Here is a 14776-nt window from a genome sequence, read left to right as displayed (position 1 = left end):
TCCTTCATTCACTCATTCTGTTGATGGGAAGCCTTTCCTTGTCGGATCTGGAATTCATACCACTTTTCATGCAGACCTGGAAATTCCAAACATGCTGTTGTTGTTACACCTCATCTGTCATCCTGGGGAATGGCTTTATTTATTCTTGTAATTTGGAGAAATGAGGTGATGGTAGAAAGAGCTCAGAATAATGGAAAGAAGGTGTTGGCTTCATAGAACCAGCCATTCCTTGATTATTTTGTTTGCTTTACATGTTGGTAAGGGTTAGTTAATTGATTGGAGCCCCGTGCACTGTAACATGTAGCATTCATTCAACAAGTATTTATTGAGCACATACATTGTGTCAGACACTGAGCCAAGCACTGGAAACAATGTTTAAAAAACAGAGCCAGTCCTTGCTCTTATGAAGCATACAGCCTGATGAGATACATATGAACAAGTCTACCTCATACTGTTGCTAAGGGACTGGACCCTTCTCTTGAAAGTTTCCTACATGAACATGAACCCCAGTCTGCCCCAATGTCAGTTTCCTTCATGTTCTCCTATGCTTACATGTCTGTGTATACTGCAACAGTCCACAACCTTTTTGGCACCAGAGACCAGTTTCACCAAAGACCATTTTTCCACAGACAGGGAGTTGAGGGGGGAGGCGGAGTTCAAGCGGTAATGCGAGCAATGGGGAGCGGCTGTAGAGATGAAGCTTCACGGGTTTGTCCATTGCTCACCTCCTGCTGTTTCCCCTAGGGCCCCCCCCCCCACCCCACAGTTTTCTAAGTTTCCTGGAAGACGATTTTTCCACGGACAGGGTGGGGGTGGGGTGGCCAAACCTTGTGGCCTAGTCCCTTACAGGCCACTGAATGGTACCAGTCTGCAGCCCACGGGTTAGGGACCATAGTACTGAGGTATATAAATCCCTTCTGATGGACATAAGAGGATAGAAGGAATTCAAATAATAAATACTGGTAAGGCTGCTGCAAAATACCAGATGTACAAGAAGTTATGGAGATCCCCAAAGAGTAAAACTTGGAGTCAACCAGAGCACTGAAGAGATCCGTAACTGCATTGGCAAAGGTATACTTTCTAATGTGAGTAATAAGTACTAAGTAGCTGGCATAGATGGTAGGTGCCATGGGAACTTAGAAAAGTAGGCATCGCTTCCAGAAGGGGTGAGCTTTGCACTGTGCCTTGAGGGATGGGTCATATTTAAATGGGTAGAGGAGACAGGTTGTGTCATGTGGGAGCCTGAGTCAGTGACGGTTCTTTCAACTGCCAAGGAGAGAAGCCCAGCGCAAACTGACTGAGGGAGGTGGTCCTGGGGCTTCAGGCATGGCTGGAACCATGGGCTCTACAGTTTCAATTGGTTTCCCTTCCTCTCTCCATCGCTTGGCTCTGCTTTCCTCTGCACTGGCTTCAGTCTCAGACTGACTCCAAATGGTAGCCCCTGGCAGCTCCAGGCTTGTATCCTACTCCTTCAACCACCCCAATACAAAGGACAAACTCTGTTTCGCAAGAAATGAGCAAAGTATATCTGGAGAATAGTGGAAAGCCAGAAATTCAGAAAGATGGTAATTTTAGTCTATTCTCAATGGAAACCATACCCAGAAAACTGGTAGACAGGTAGTGCTTATCTTCAACAGAAGGTCAAGTTCTGATCAGAGCCAGGCAACCACCAGTTGAACTTCCAGGGAGTACAAAATGGTCACCATGGAAAACTGAACCATTCCCCAAAGGCTACTCCAGCCTTACCCTCCTAAAAGCTTAAATTGCACTTTTGTACAATTTACCAGGGACTGATTCCATAGCTATGTCTGATCCTTATTTCTCTCATTCCTGCTCTGAAACATCATTCATGGAACGTATGTAGATCTTAGTTAAAACTAACAATGCATTTACACACACACACACACACACACACACACACACACACACACACACACAATCAAACAATGGCCAGTTTGGCACTGAGAAGCAGCAGACCCAGGCTTGAGTCTGTTTACTGTGCATTTCCTGATACACAGAAAAGCTGGCACAGTTGAGAAAACACCACAAAACATTATGTAGCAACAGCTCATGTGCTTCAGAAGAGAAATGGATACGTTAGGAAAAGTTTTTTTCCCTTTGATGTAGAAAATGCTATCTTTTTTTGTATTAAAATGGGAGTTAACTTTAAATAAATAAAATCTAGCCTGTAGGCTTCAGAAAACTAATGTTGTGTTTTGACAGTGTCATTTCTCTGATCCCTGAAAGCATTATGGGAGTTAACTTAGGCCTTCATCATGATTTTCCTTCATGGCATGAAGCACACATTATTTTTTCATCTCTGTTTTATTGATTTCCCCTTACTTCCTCCCACATTTTCTCTTTGCCAGCTGTTATCTCTGCCCCTGCACACGCTATGGGGCAGGGAACAAGCATTTCTCCTGTGTCTTTGGCTGCAGGTGATCCAGGCACTGTTGCCGGCTTGTTCCATCCTTGATTGAAACCTCTTCTGTGCACAGTCTTCTAAAGAACATAAGCCAAAGGCCCTAGACCTACCTTCAGGAAGAGATCAGAAGGAGCCTCACGTTCCTACTATGAACCTGATGCAGAATGTGTAATTTGCAGTTAGCATAGTTTTAATTGAACTTGGAGATGTGCCCTCCATTCAAGACACAGCATGTGTGAGCCTGGTAGATGGACAGGACTGTGTCGTTTTCTTCTGTGGTTTTTATTTTCCTGAAAGAGCCCTGAATAGTCAAACATCAAGTGATTTGAGCCCCGTTAAATTTGGTAATAAAATGAAGCCTTTTTTCTTTGAAACAAAATTACTTTTAGGCAACTGAATATGTAGAAACCTTAAACAAGGTGGGCTTTGCAACATGAAAAGGAACATCGATAACGAGTGTTTCTACCCTCATTGTCCATTTTGACCATTCTTAGTGTTCTAGGAATTGCTTCTAAAACTGATTGTATTTGAAACATACAAGATTACTATGACTCTTTAATATAAAAGTTGCCATGATTAAAGAGTTTTCCAGAATTTTTTGGCTAGTACTAAGGTTTGGAATCTTATAGCTGCTGGAGTTTAAGTTTTTAGAAAAAGAGGTATGCTCACGTATAAGTGAGATGGGGATTGATGAAATTATATGCAGAATTGCGTGTCCATATGCACATGTTTGTGGTCTGGAGAAAGGCTTAGTAGCTTTTAATCAGTTCTCAAGAGGGTTCCTCATAGAAAGAATTCCCAATTGGCCTGTCTCGCTTTCCTTCCCACAACGACCCTCCCTTGCTTCTCTGTAGTCATTAGTTTGCTCTCTCTTGCCAGCTTCCTATTTATCTCTTCCCAGATGAAATGTTATTTTTGTTTTCTGACCAAGCAAAGCTGAGCAAAGAGAACTCAGGAGCTGGTGCCCTGGTGGTGGCGGCAGGCGGATGGCAAGACTGCCGAGAGCACTGCTCCTAGTGACCTCTGGGAGAGCTGTTAAGAAGAGGGTTGGTGCCTCCTGACCGGCCCTGACCCAGCCTGACCAGGAAATGTGGGCAGTCCAAGATGCCACCCTTGTGGTCAAAGTTTTGTACATTGAGGGTAAGTTGAAAGAGTTTCTCCTGTCAAGAGGAAAAACCAAAATGAGTAGTAGCTTTCCATTCTTACCTATTTTTTCCCAGGTCCCTTTCTTATTTGATATTTGGGGGGATTTTATGTTTTTGCCACTTTCTTTAGTTTCTGTGTCCATTACAACACCCTAACACTCTAACTGGATTTGTATGGGACGAACAGGAAGTATTGCTTCTGGCAGGATAGGCGTTTCTGTCCTGGTGATGATGGATTAGTTTTTCTTGAGCACAGTGTGCTACCGGCAGAACCAAAAATCCAAGAGCCAGTTCCAGCTCTAGGAGTGTATGTTCTAATGAAAAGTAAGACACAACATATTCAAACCTCCTGGCTGCTTTTTCTTAGCAATATTCTCTTCTGTTTCTCTCCTTTAAGACATGTCCACATAAGCAAAAAGTGGATATTGAGACAACTGGGCAGTCAATGTAGGACTCAGAACATGCTACTAAAAAGAGCTGAATGGACCAAGCAGGTGGGTAGGGGCAGGGGTTCCATCTGAAGAGTCAGCCATCATATTGGCTGAGTGGCTATTCAATGCTAGACTTTAAAAGAGTTGAACATTTTTCCAGATTCTTTTGGTTCTATCCTTACGTTAAGTTAGATTAAACAAAGTTATCTTCTTGGGCCACACAGAAATCCCTTCACTGAAATGCAAATTAATACTATGTAGCTTCACCTCATGAAGGGCTAATGATATTTAAGTAGTCATATGAAGATTGTCTCATTGTCCATCCTTGTCCATAATATAAGGACCCATATGATCATTTTTCAATAAGTTAGTGGCCCCCAAAAGAAGTTACCGTCTCCTAACTAATCTCTTTTCTTTTATCAAGCACTGGAAGCTAAGTAATCCTGGTAATAGGTGTTTTCCTATTTGCTCAGAGCAAATTTTAGTGCTTAAATGAAACAATTGTTTCATCCCTGGATCAATGATGATATTTCTTAGCCACCATTTCATCACCTTCAAAATGGAGACGATGATCTTTAAGGTTCCTTCCAGCCTTGAACCGCCCCCAACACACACACCTTCTTGTGTGATTTCTGATCACGTTTGCATTCTTATTTAATTACACTATAAGCTGCATGGCAGCAGGGTACATATCTGTCTTGTTCGGATGTACACCCAGTTCCTAGCACATAAAGGGAGGGCAGTAAATGTATTTGGATGAATAAATTGCCTATGTTCCAAGCGATGTGAGTTTCTGTTTTATGATGCCTGGAATCCTTCTAAGGAAGGAAGCAGTGTCCATATTATAAATCTTTACCCTTTTTTGCACTTAATTCTTACATCATATTTGAAATTCTTATATTTACTCTGCCGGTGTGGCTGTAGCTAAAATTCTGCCACCTCTTTCTCCTTTTTTCTCTTGGTGAACCCATTCCCCTGCATGCTTTTTCATAAAGGTCCCAATTAAGAAATAAAACGAAAGAGAACCCAAAGCTTGGATGCAGGAGTCTGGAGCTTGGGCTGCACAGAAAGAAGCGAGCAAGGCCCTGGCATCCACCGCGGCCAGGTCGGCCAGAGGGGTCCCCTGCTGCCACCAAGCCTACCCGCTGACAGTTCACAACACCTGGAAGGAACAAAGCTCCTGGCGCTCTAGGCTAAAACTGTTAACCTGTTCCCGCAAGGATGGGTCTGATGCAGAGAACGAGGCGGAGCGCACCAACCGCTGCCCGGCAGGCCCACGTCCACTCAAAGAGTCCGCGGCTAGGGGACCAGTCAGACTACCTGCAACAAGGGTAAATGTGCTGATTTTATTTTTCCCTAAAGAATCAGAGATGTCCCTCTAAACGTATAGCTCATCCAGAACACTGAGATTGTGCTCGTGGATAGGTAAACAGTAGGGGGTTAAGGGTGGAATTATGGGGAGAAGGGAGGGACGCGAAGCGGAGGCGGGAGGTGATTTGCTCGCGGGACTGACGGCCTCGCTCACATTTGATGGGCAACACTGCCCTCTCGTGGCCACGCGGCGTGAGCGCACGCTTCCATCAAACCCCCTTAAGTCTTAGGGCCATTTTGCGTTATTTTGGATGTCTTACCCAGTTTTAAGATTACCCTCTTTTAAATCTTACGATGAAAAAAAAAAAAAAATCTTAAGATGAAAAAAAAATCTTAAGGTGCAAAGCATAACTTCTTATTAAAAGAACGGTTGTGACTCTTCCCCTCTTCCCTTCCTCACTGATTTTTCCGTGATGTCCCCTTAGGCTCAGGCAGGCTGTTGGGGCCCGGCCCGGGAAGCTGAGCGCATCCCCCGCGCCGCAGGCCCTGGCCGCCGGGGGGCGCGCTGGGAAGGGCTCGGCGGAGAGTGGCCCTCGCTGCTCCCCCCGGGGAGGCTCTTCCCTCCTCGCGGCTGGTCCTTCCCCAGCATGTAGCTCAGCCCAGAGGCCGCCTGGCTAGAGCGGGGCCGCTTCACCTCCACGCTCCCACCGCATCAATCCACAGCACGTCGTCATTCTGCTGGCTCCATAGAGCTCATCACTCCTAAAAATTATCTTGTTTGTTTATTCACTTATTCTGTCTCTCTTTCCCTCTCTGTCACCTCCCCCCCCATCCCCAATCACAACTGAGCTTTGTAACAGCAGGGACTTTCTATTTTTTTCCCTGACATATCTCGAAACACTAGAAATGTTGCAGGTGCTTGGCACACAGTGGGCTCTAAATAAATATTTTTGAATGAATGACTAATAAAGAATATTTAATTCCTAAGCCTTCTCTTCTAACAGCGATCTTGCTAACATTTTACCATCTCCAATGTCAGGAAAGTGGAAAACACAGGGCTATGGATAGAATTTCACTAGACTACTGTAAGGTATAAAATCTCTGCCCATGCATTAGTGGAGGTAACAGATTAGGATTATAAATTCCCAGTGCCAGGCTTAATTTAATTTTCTTAAGTTTGATTATATATGTTTCTCCTCATCTACTCAGCAAAAAGTCCTACTGTATGCAAATACAGTCTTCTAAAACAACAGACATACTCAGAAAAGAAGTAAAAAACAAAAGATTAAAAAATTGTCACAATTTTTTAGTAATCACATGTCAATTAGTAGTTTCATTTAACACAATTGACTTAATAAAACACACAAACTTATGGATACATATCATAGTACTAAGACAGTTTTTTTAAGATTACCATACTTTTCTGGAATAATACCAGTATAGACTATGTTGTAGTGACCACAAGATCTGCCTCCAATGTGTAGTGTTCTTGGCCATTTTAGACCTATTTTGATAGCCTACTTAGAGCAGAGCTTTTTTTTTCTTTTGTTTCTTTTTTTTCTTCCTCTTTTCCCCCATATAAAATATAATATGGCACCCCAGTGCATAAGACAAAAAAAAAAATTGAGCTGTTCTGGACAAAAGCATGTTAGGGACCCAGAATCCTGCCCAATGAGCCTCCTCCACCGTCTGCCCTCCCTGTCTACCCTCTTCTTTTCGTGAAAGCCACCGAGTTCCCTCTGCGGGGCTACAGGGCTCCTGAGTACAGTAACCAACTGGCCTACGTCATACCCATAGCAATCCTAATATTTTAAATAGTCTATTGTCCTATTATTAATTTTGGCTAAAGAGCAGAAATTATCTTATTAAACAAGGTAACGTGTGACTTCTATACATGTGCTCAATCTGTAAACATTTGTGGATTATGTTCTCACCACGTGTCGGGCTCTGCTAAGTACAGGGAATGCCCATGAAAGGGACAGGACCCCCACCTTCACAGAGGTCAGTGCAGTGGGAGATACTGAATGTATTGACAGGGCAACCATAGAAGGGATCATATAGGAAACACACCTAGCAGGAGCTCAGTGGATCAGGGAAGGCTTTTTGGAGGTGGTTGATAGAGATAAAGATGAGTGAAGAGCTTAGAGAGCAGTCTCACAGGCCCAGGGTGGGAGGCAGCATGGCTGATCCCAGGGACCGGAAGACTCCCCATGTCCGTAGAGCACGGTGTGTTTGGGGACACAACAGAGAGAGGAGGGAGGGAGAAGGCTGAAGAGATGAGCAGAGTCCACCTCGCAAAGGGTCTTATCAGTCATTGCAAAGAGTCTGAACTCTAGCTGGGGCAACGTAAAGCTGTTGCAAGAGTGTGACCAGGGAAATGATGTCATCAATGCAGCTGTGGTGTGAAGAATGGCAGCAGGTCTGATCAATGGGATTGATGAGGAGAATGCTATAGTCATCGAGATGAGAGACAATGGTGGTCAGAAAATGGCCACTGAGATGGAGAAGATGGATGGATTTAAGAGATACTCAAGAGGTAGAGTCGGTGAGACTTGCTTGATTGAATATGGGGAATGAGGGTAGAGGAAAGGTAGGAATGATGCCCAGGTTTCTGGCATGAGCTGCTGAGTAGATGGTAGTTCCTTCACCAATATAAGGGCGTTAAGATGGGCAGAAACATAATGAGTTTTGTTTTGGACACGTATGGGGTATGTTTGTGGGACAATAAAGTGGAAATAATCAAAATGCAGTTATGGGCTGGGCGCGGTGGATCACTCCTGTAATCCTAGCACTCTGGAAGGCCGAGGCAGGTGGATCGCTCAAGGTCAGGAGTTCGAGACTAGCCTGAGCAAGAGCAAGACCTTGTCTCTACTAAAAATAGAAAGAAATTATCTGGCCAACTAAAAATATATAGAAAAAAAATTAGCCGGGCATGGTGGCGCATGCTTGTAGTCCCAGCTACTTGGGAGGCTGAGGCAGGAGGATTGCTTGAGCCCAGGAGTTTGAGGTTGCTGTGAGCTAGGCTGATGCCATGGCACTCTAGTCTGTGTAACAGAGTGAGACTCTGTCTCAAAAAAAAAAAATTAATTAAAAATACAGTTATGTATGTGGATTTGAAGCAGAGAAAAAGTATGGGCTAAAGAGAAAGATTCAGGAGTCATAGGCATACAGGGTAGCTGGTACTTGATACCCAGAAGATTTTGTAGAGGAAGAAAGAGAGATCTAGAATAGAACCTTACAGCACAACAACACATGTAAGAGGCAAATGGAAGAAGACAGGCCCGAAGGAAAACAGAGAAGAAATAGATAAAGAGACAGAGGGTAAATCTTGGAACCCAGAGGAAGAGAATGTTTCAAGGAGACAGTAGTTGACTATGTTGAATTTTGCTGAGAGACAGTAGAAAAATGTTCTTTGGATTTAGCAAGAAGGCAGTCATCAGTGAGCTCGATGAAAATAATATCAGTGGACGCAGTGAGAGATGTCACGTTGCTATAGAGATGAAGAAGGGCAAATAGAGAGATAGTGCAGACAACCCTTAGGAATTTACTGTGAAAGGAAAGCAAGAGAGATGGCAATAATGGAATAGAAATGTGACGTTGAAGCAGGGTATTGTTTATTTTTAATGAAGGAGACTTAAGCATGCAGGAATGTTTATGGAAAGGGAAGTATTATCATTCCCATTTTATAAAAACTCGAAGAGGTTAAGCAACGTGCCCAAAGTCACCCAGCAGAGCTAGGATTCAAACCCAGGTTTGTCTGGCTCCAAAGTAAGTACAAAGAGGACACAACTCAGTTCTACATACTTGCTTCCCCACAGAATTCACTAGATCAGAATCATAGTCCAGCTGTTACTAAGGAAACAAAACCCGTGTATCATGTACTCAGCCCTGTCAAACAGACCAGGGATCTAAGCCTAAGAGCACGTGTCTGGCTGAGGCTCATGCAGCTCACTAGGCAAATCTCGAGTCTAGAGGAGCTCAGTGCTTTGTGTTCTCACGTGCCACATTCCACAGCATTTCCACTTGTTGTAGAAGCAGATCTGGAGTTGGAGAATAAAGTGTAAAGTGTCTTGACATGACAACTGATTGAGTTACGCTATTTAGATTTGCCATATAAATATCTGTGTCACTCTGTGAGAGGCCCAAGCGGTCTGAAAACTGTTCAGCGTGCTTATATGTAAACAACCAGAATTCCAAAGGTATAGACCAAACCTCCCACGTATTATACTTCTAGTAAACATTACCAAAACGGGCGTTTTCTCAGCTCAGTCTCAGTTGGTGTTATATACCTCGTTAAAAAAATGAACAATTATTGCCAACGTTTTCCTCAGGGAAATGAATATATCTTTTTTGCATTTCTTGTATGGTTTGCCTGAAAATTAAGTAAGTACAGATTGTATAATTAAGGGAAGTTTTGAAAATAGGAGCTGTAAAACCATACTAAAATAGCAAATGATTGTATACGAAATTGTGCGGTCGGGGTGGTCACTCAGCCTTTGGGGAACACAGAGCTCTTCAGGCTGTGCCTCTGTCAGATTCAGTTCAGCCACGTAATGGTTTGGAACGTGGAAATTCGTAAGTAGGCAAGGGGGTGTGATCCGGACAGTTTACGCCCTTAGTGCCCACCCAAGTGCCTCCTAAACAACCTGCCTACACCTGTTCTTGTCTTGGATTCAGCTTTCCGGTGATCCAAACTAAAACGCTAAGCACGAGAGCACCCTTATCAGACAGAATCAGATTGCTTAGTTCAAATTCTAATTGCACATTTACTGATTTTGTGACCTTAGATAAGTCACTTAACCTCCCTGAGTGTCAGTTTACTTATTGTAAAAGGGGGACATTCACAGTATATATTTGGGGAGATAAGTTTTCCAGGAGTCTCTCGTGTTTCTACGTCTCCTATAAAACACTGACGAGGGCCGGGCGCGGTGGCTCACGCCTGTAATCCTAGCACTCTGGGAGGCCAAGGCGGGAGGATCGCTCGATGTCAGGAGTTCGAGACCAGCCTGAGCAAGAGCGAGACCCTGTCTCTACTAAAAATAGAAAGAAATTATATGGACAGCTAAAAATATATATAGAAAAAAAAATTAGCTGGGCACAGTGGCACATGTCTGTAGTCACAGCTACTTGGGAGGCTGAGGCAGAAGGATCACTTAAGCCCAGGAGTTTGAGGTTGCTGTGAGCTAGGCTGACGCCACGGCACTCTAGCCAGGGCAAAAGAGTAAGACTCTGTCTCAAAAAAAAAAAATAAAATTAAAAAAAAAACACTGACTAGCCCTTGTTCCAGACTATTTTCTCAAAGATTTTATATAGCCAATAGCCTTGTAAAGTGTCTCCCTCCAGAACAAAGGGCAGGCAGGCTTACTGCCTGTTATAAAAGATTCAGGTTTACTAAGCTTAGGGTTCTTCTCCCGTAACGCAATCCACCATGTATGCTTGTATCGCCTTGGAAATTCAGGCCAGAGAAACTATGCAAATGTGCTGATGTTCATGTTGCTGGCTGGGTCACGAGTGACAATGTCCTTTGCTTCTGACCCAGGATCCGGTAGCTTGGAAGTAGAGCAAAACTTCAGATCCTTCACGGTTCTTGATACTTTATAGGATTTAAAGGTTAAATGAGTTTGTTTATTTAAAATGCTTAGCACAATTCTTGGTACATGGTAAACATTCAATAAGTGCTCATTCTAATAATATTAAAATGATCAAAAGATGAGTATGTCCATGGGAATGCCACATAAATAAAAGTGTATATGTGCTTGAAATCCCACAAGCAGAAATTCAATCCTGTGGGTTAAGGCTTTATATTTCCAAGTGTGTATACTTCTATATATTCCAGGTACAAGTGCCCACAGGGAGGTAACTTATATAACTATTCTTTGCCATTGACACCTCAGTGTCTGTCAATGTTCATTGATAATCAATATTCATTTCTCATAACAGAGCCTAGCAAGGGCGGTCTTAGGAGGTGTACATTTTTTGAGATTGAAAGAGAGATTTTAAATACAAGGCGTTGTCCAGGTAAACAGACTTGAATAGGAGCTAAAGGTCCCATCACAAGGGCAGGATCTGTATCTGTCTTGCTCAGAACTTTACTCCCAACATCTAGGACAAAGTCTAGTATATAACAGAGGCTCATAAAATATTTGTCCAGTGAATGAATTTCTATCCTAGAGAGAAATTCAAGGGAACCTTTCTTTTTCTTGTCCATCCAGAAGATGTCTGAGTTATTGAAGTGTCCTCGTCCTCAAATTATCCCTATCAAACTTGGCAGCCATTTTACCTGCTGAAAAGAAACTCACCAAAAGTCTAAGATTAAAAGAAATGATAAAATAACAAAACAAACTTTTGACCCACTTTGTTGTGCTTTGAAAGGCACACTGTGGCAGACAACAAGGCTCAGTGCTATGTAATTGTCATCCGTGTTTCACTTAATGTTTTAATGAGCTGAGCGACTGACATCTTGACTGAACACATGCCTTTGGTAGCTCTTGTTGCTAAGCGAAAAAAAGTGTATAAAAAGCTTGTTGTCCTTTTAAAAAAAAAAAAATAATTCCTTAAAATGTAAATACATCCCACTGAAACTTGGATTTATACAGAGACAATCCTGTCATCCTTCCTTCTTCCTTCCCAAGCCAGCTCTTCTCCTATTTTCCTTCTCCTCCCTCAGAGCTGCTGAGTCGGGTCCCACACTCCTCGGCTGCTTCCTGGATCCAGAGCAGGTCCTCCTGAGCCAGGACATGTCTGCCAGGACAGGCAGTGCCGTTTTTAGCTTCTTCTCTCTCCTCTTCTCCCCAACCTTCCTCAGAATAGCATTTGTACATTTATTTTGATATTCTCTCTTCTTTCTCTTCAGCTGGCTAAGTTTTCTCTGCATCTCATACTTTTCTCCATTTTCTCCATGATCTTTTTGCTCTTCTCTCTTTTCCCCCTTTCATTTTCCTCTCTCTGGGGAGGGGTGGTTGCTTGGAAACCCCAGGATGATCAAAAGGCAATTTTTGAGAGCCAGGGGAGACTGGTAATGTTCTAAATCGGGAGGGAGCTGCAGCAAACTGACACTCTGTAAGCAATTTGATGTTTACGGGCCTTCTTTGCCAGCCCTTGAAGATAAACCTTATAACTGTCCCATCATACAGATGGGATAACTGACGACTGAGAGATGAAGCAACCATCCAAGGTCTGACAGAGGGAAAATGGCAGCACCAAGAGTTGGACCCAACCATGTGACCCCAGAGTCAGCTCCTACCACTATCTTCTACTATGAATATATTCCATGAGCTCAGATGTGAGTGATGAATATGAGTTAAACAAGTAAGGGAAAGGGCAAGTTTGAGGAACCACAATGTCCACAGGGAAGTAACCAGGAAACAAAAAATCTAGCAAACTTAAGAGACTCATTTGTGACATAGCATAGGAGTGGAAAACCATGTAATGTTCATTTTGAGGAGAACTGGGTTGGAATGACAATTTCACTCCTTGTTAATGTGTTATCTAACCTCTCTATGCCTCTATTTCCTCATCTCTAAACTGAGCTAATACACATTTCACAGTTTAATGGCAAGGATTTAAAAGAGATAACATGTGAAAAAGCCTTGTAAACTGTGGAGTTATATGCAAATATCTTTCTCCCACTTGGCTTCTCCTCCTCTGTAACAGAAAGTAAGTTTCAGAATAAGGACTTAGGAAGCAAACGTGGAATAAAGGATGTTCCAGAAACCTGGGAGATCCTTGCAGGCAGTCTTTAGCCTGGGAGTTATTCTTTTCTAGCCTGAAGTCTGGGAGGTTTATAAGACCCATCCCATTTCAGGAGCACAGAGAAAACACTTTTGCCAAAGGCACTGGTCAAACATCTCTCTACTAGAGGAAAGTTGCACCTTTAACCTTCAGCATTTTATGGATTTTACAAAATACCATTAGAACAAAAATGACTAAAACAAAGGAATGACAAACTCCATATCTTAAAAACTGAACTTTGAGAAAATGCTGAAAATCTCTGGCGTTTGTATATCAGCTCCAACCAAATGAGCTGGGGTGGGATGCAGGGTGGACACGGGACATGAACTGGCGCAGGAGCAGAGACTGACAGCAGATGAACAAGTGGCATGTGACAGGAGAAGCTCTCAAGCCCAACACAAGAGCCATCTCCCCAGCCACCAATGGGTTTCAGTACAAAGAACAATTTAGAGTCATTTGCAATTCAGGCAATGTGAGCTGGCAGAAAATTCAATCTGTCACATTTTGAGGACTCTTCCCCATCCCTTAAGCTCTGTCCTAGGTGTTAAAGATATGGCAATAAGGACAGATGAGCTTGTAACCAACTCTGTAAACAAATTTCAATGACTCCTACATGTGTTTTGTAACCCTCTTCCTCTCGTGCCTTAGATTCTCAGGCAGTAGGTCTTGAGGACCACAACCCTGTAACTTTTAACCAACTACTTGACCTTTTGAGTTGTTTCCCAGAAATGGTGGAATTTCTGCAAGACAAAGGAGTTGAGATTCTGAAGGCTCCTAGGCAGACTTCCTGATGGCAAGACTCGCCACCCCTAACTAATATGTCCAACGCACAGAGCCCCTCATTAAAAGCCCCTCCTCTCCTTTAGTTGGGGAGATGGATTTGAGGCTGCTTTCCCTGTTCGCCTGGCTGGTGTCATTCACAGTAAAAATTCCTTTCTTCCTTGACAATCCTGGTTGTCTCAGTAACTGGCTTTCTGTGCGGCGAGTGGACCTCGGCTGGAACCCCCTTGCAATTTCAGTTACGAGCTCAAGGCTTTCAGGAGTTTGCATTCTAGGGCCCCGCTCTAGGCGTAGGGAACATAAATAAACCAGATAATGTCATGTAGTGTGCTAAGTGACACATAGGTGCTCAGTCATATTTGTTAACTGGACGGATGGAAAAGTGAGGCTTAGCATCCTCTCAAAAGAACATCTTTGTGCAGTGAGGCAGTCAAGCCACCTGTCTTCATGAGCAATGCCATTTTATGCATTCATTCGCATTCATTCAATCATTCAGACAGCAGCTCTCAAGTACCTGTTACATGCCACGTACTGTGTTAGGCACCGGGGATATAAAGACAAAATGTATCCCAGATGCCCAATAGCACTTTTATTGAAGAATAATCAGCTTCTGTTGACTCTACTTGTTCTATCTTCTTCCAATTCTGCCCACTTTCAGATTCACCCTGAATGTATCTCCTGCCAAGAGAATCATAAAGGCTCTGTGCCAAAAGGCTTGCAGAGTTTGCATGGCCCAGGCTTCCAATCTAGAAGAAGTAAAAAGTAACATTTTCACAAGGTGGATGGCTGCCCACTGGAGTTTCCCACCACCCTGAGAGTCTCATGCGGAACTATTCCAGCAATGACAGTGAAAGTTAATCATCAGGCAGTATAGTGGCCAATGCTCTTCCAGGTGTGAGCACACACACTGTTTCATCTGTGGCTGGGTGTCCCCGAAACAACGTTCTAGAAGT

At 43.3% G+C, this 14776-nt stretch overlaps 1 long non-coding RNA gene across 1 annotated transcript in view; it reads left to right on the top strand.

Moving 5' to 3' along the window:
• Positions 1-2524, top strand: part of LOC123621852 — a 63592-nt gene extending 61068 nt beyond the window's left edge. Inside the window, exon 7 of the long non-coding RNA XR_006729286.1 lies at positions 2439-2524. This is a non-coding gene — a long non-coding RNA (uncharacterized LOC123621852). The remainder of the gene's footprint in view (positions 1-2438) is intronic.
• The last annotated feature ends 12252 nt before the right edge of the window (positions 2525-14776 follow it).

The sequence above is a fragment of the Lemur catta genome, chromosome 1 (genome assembly GCF_020740605.2).
Source record: "Lemur catta isolate mLemCat1 chromosome 1, mLemCat1.pri, whole genome shotgun sequence".
In the NCBI taxonomy this organism is placed as follows: domain Eukaryota; kingdom Metazoa; phylum Chordata; class Mammalia; order Primates; family Lemuridae; genus Lemur; species Lemur catta.
The sequence above is the reverse complement of the archived record's forward strand: the minus strand, read 5'-3'. Positions and strand labels throughout refer to the sequence as shown.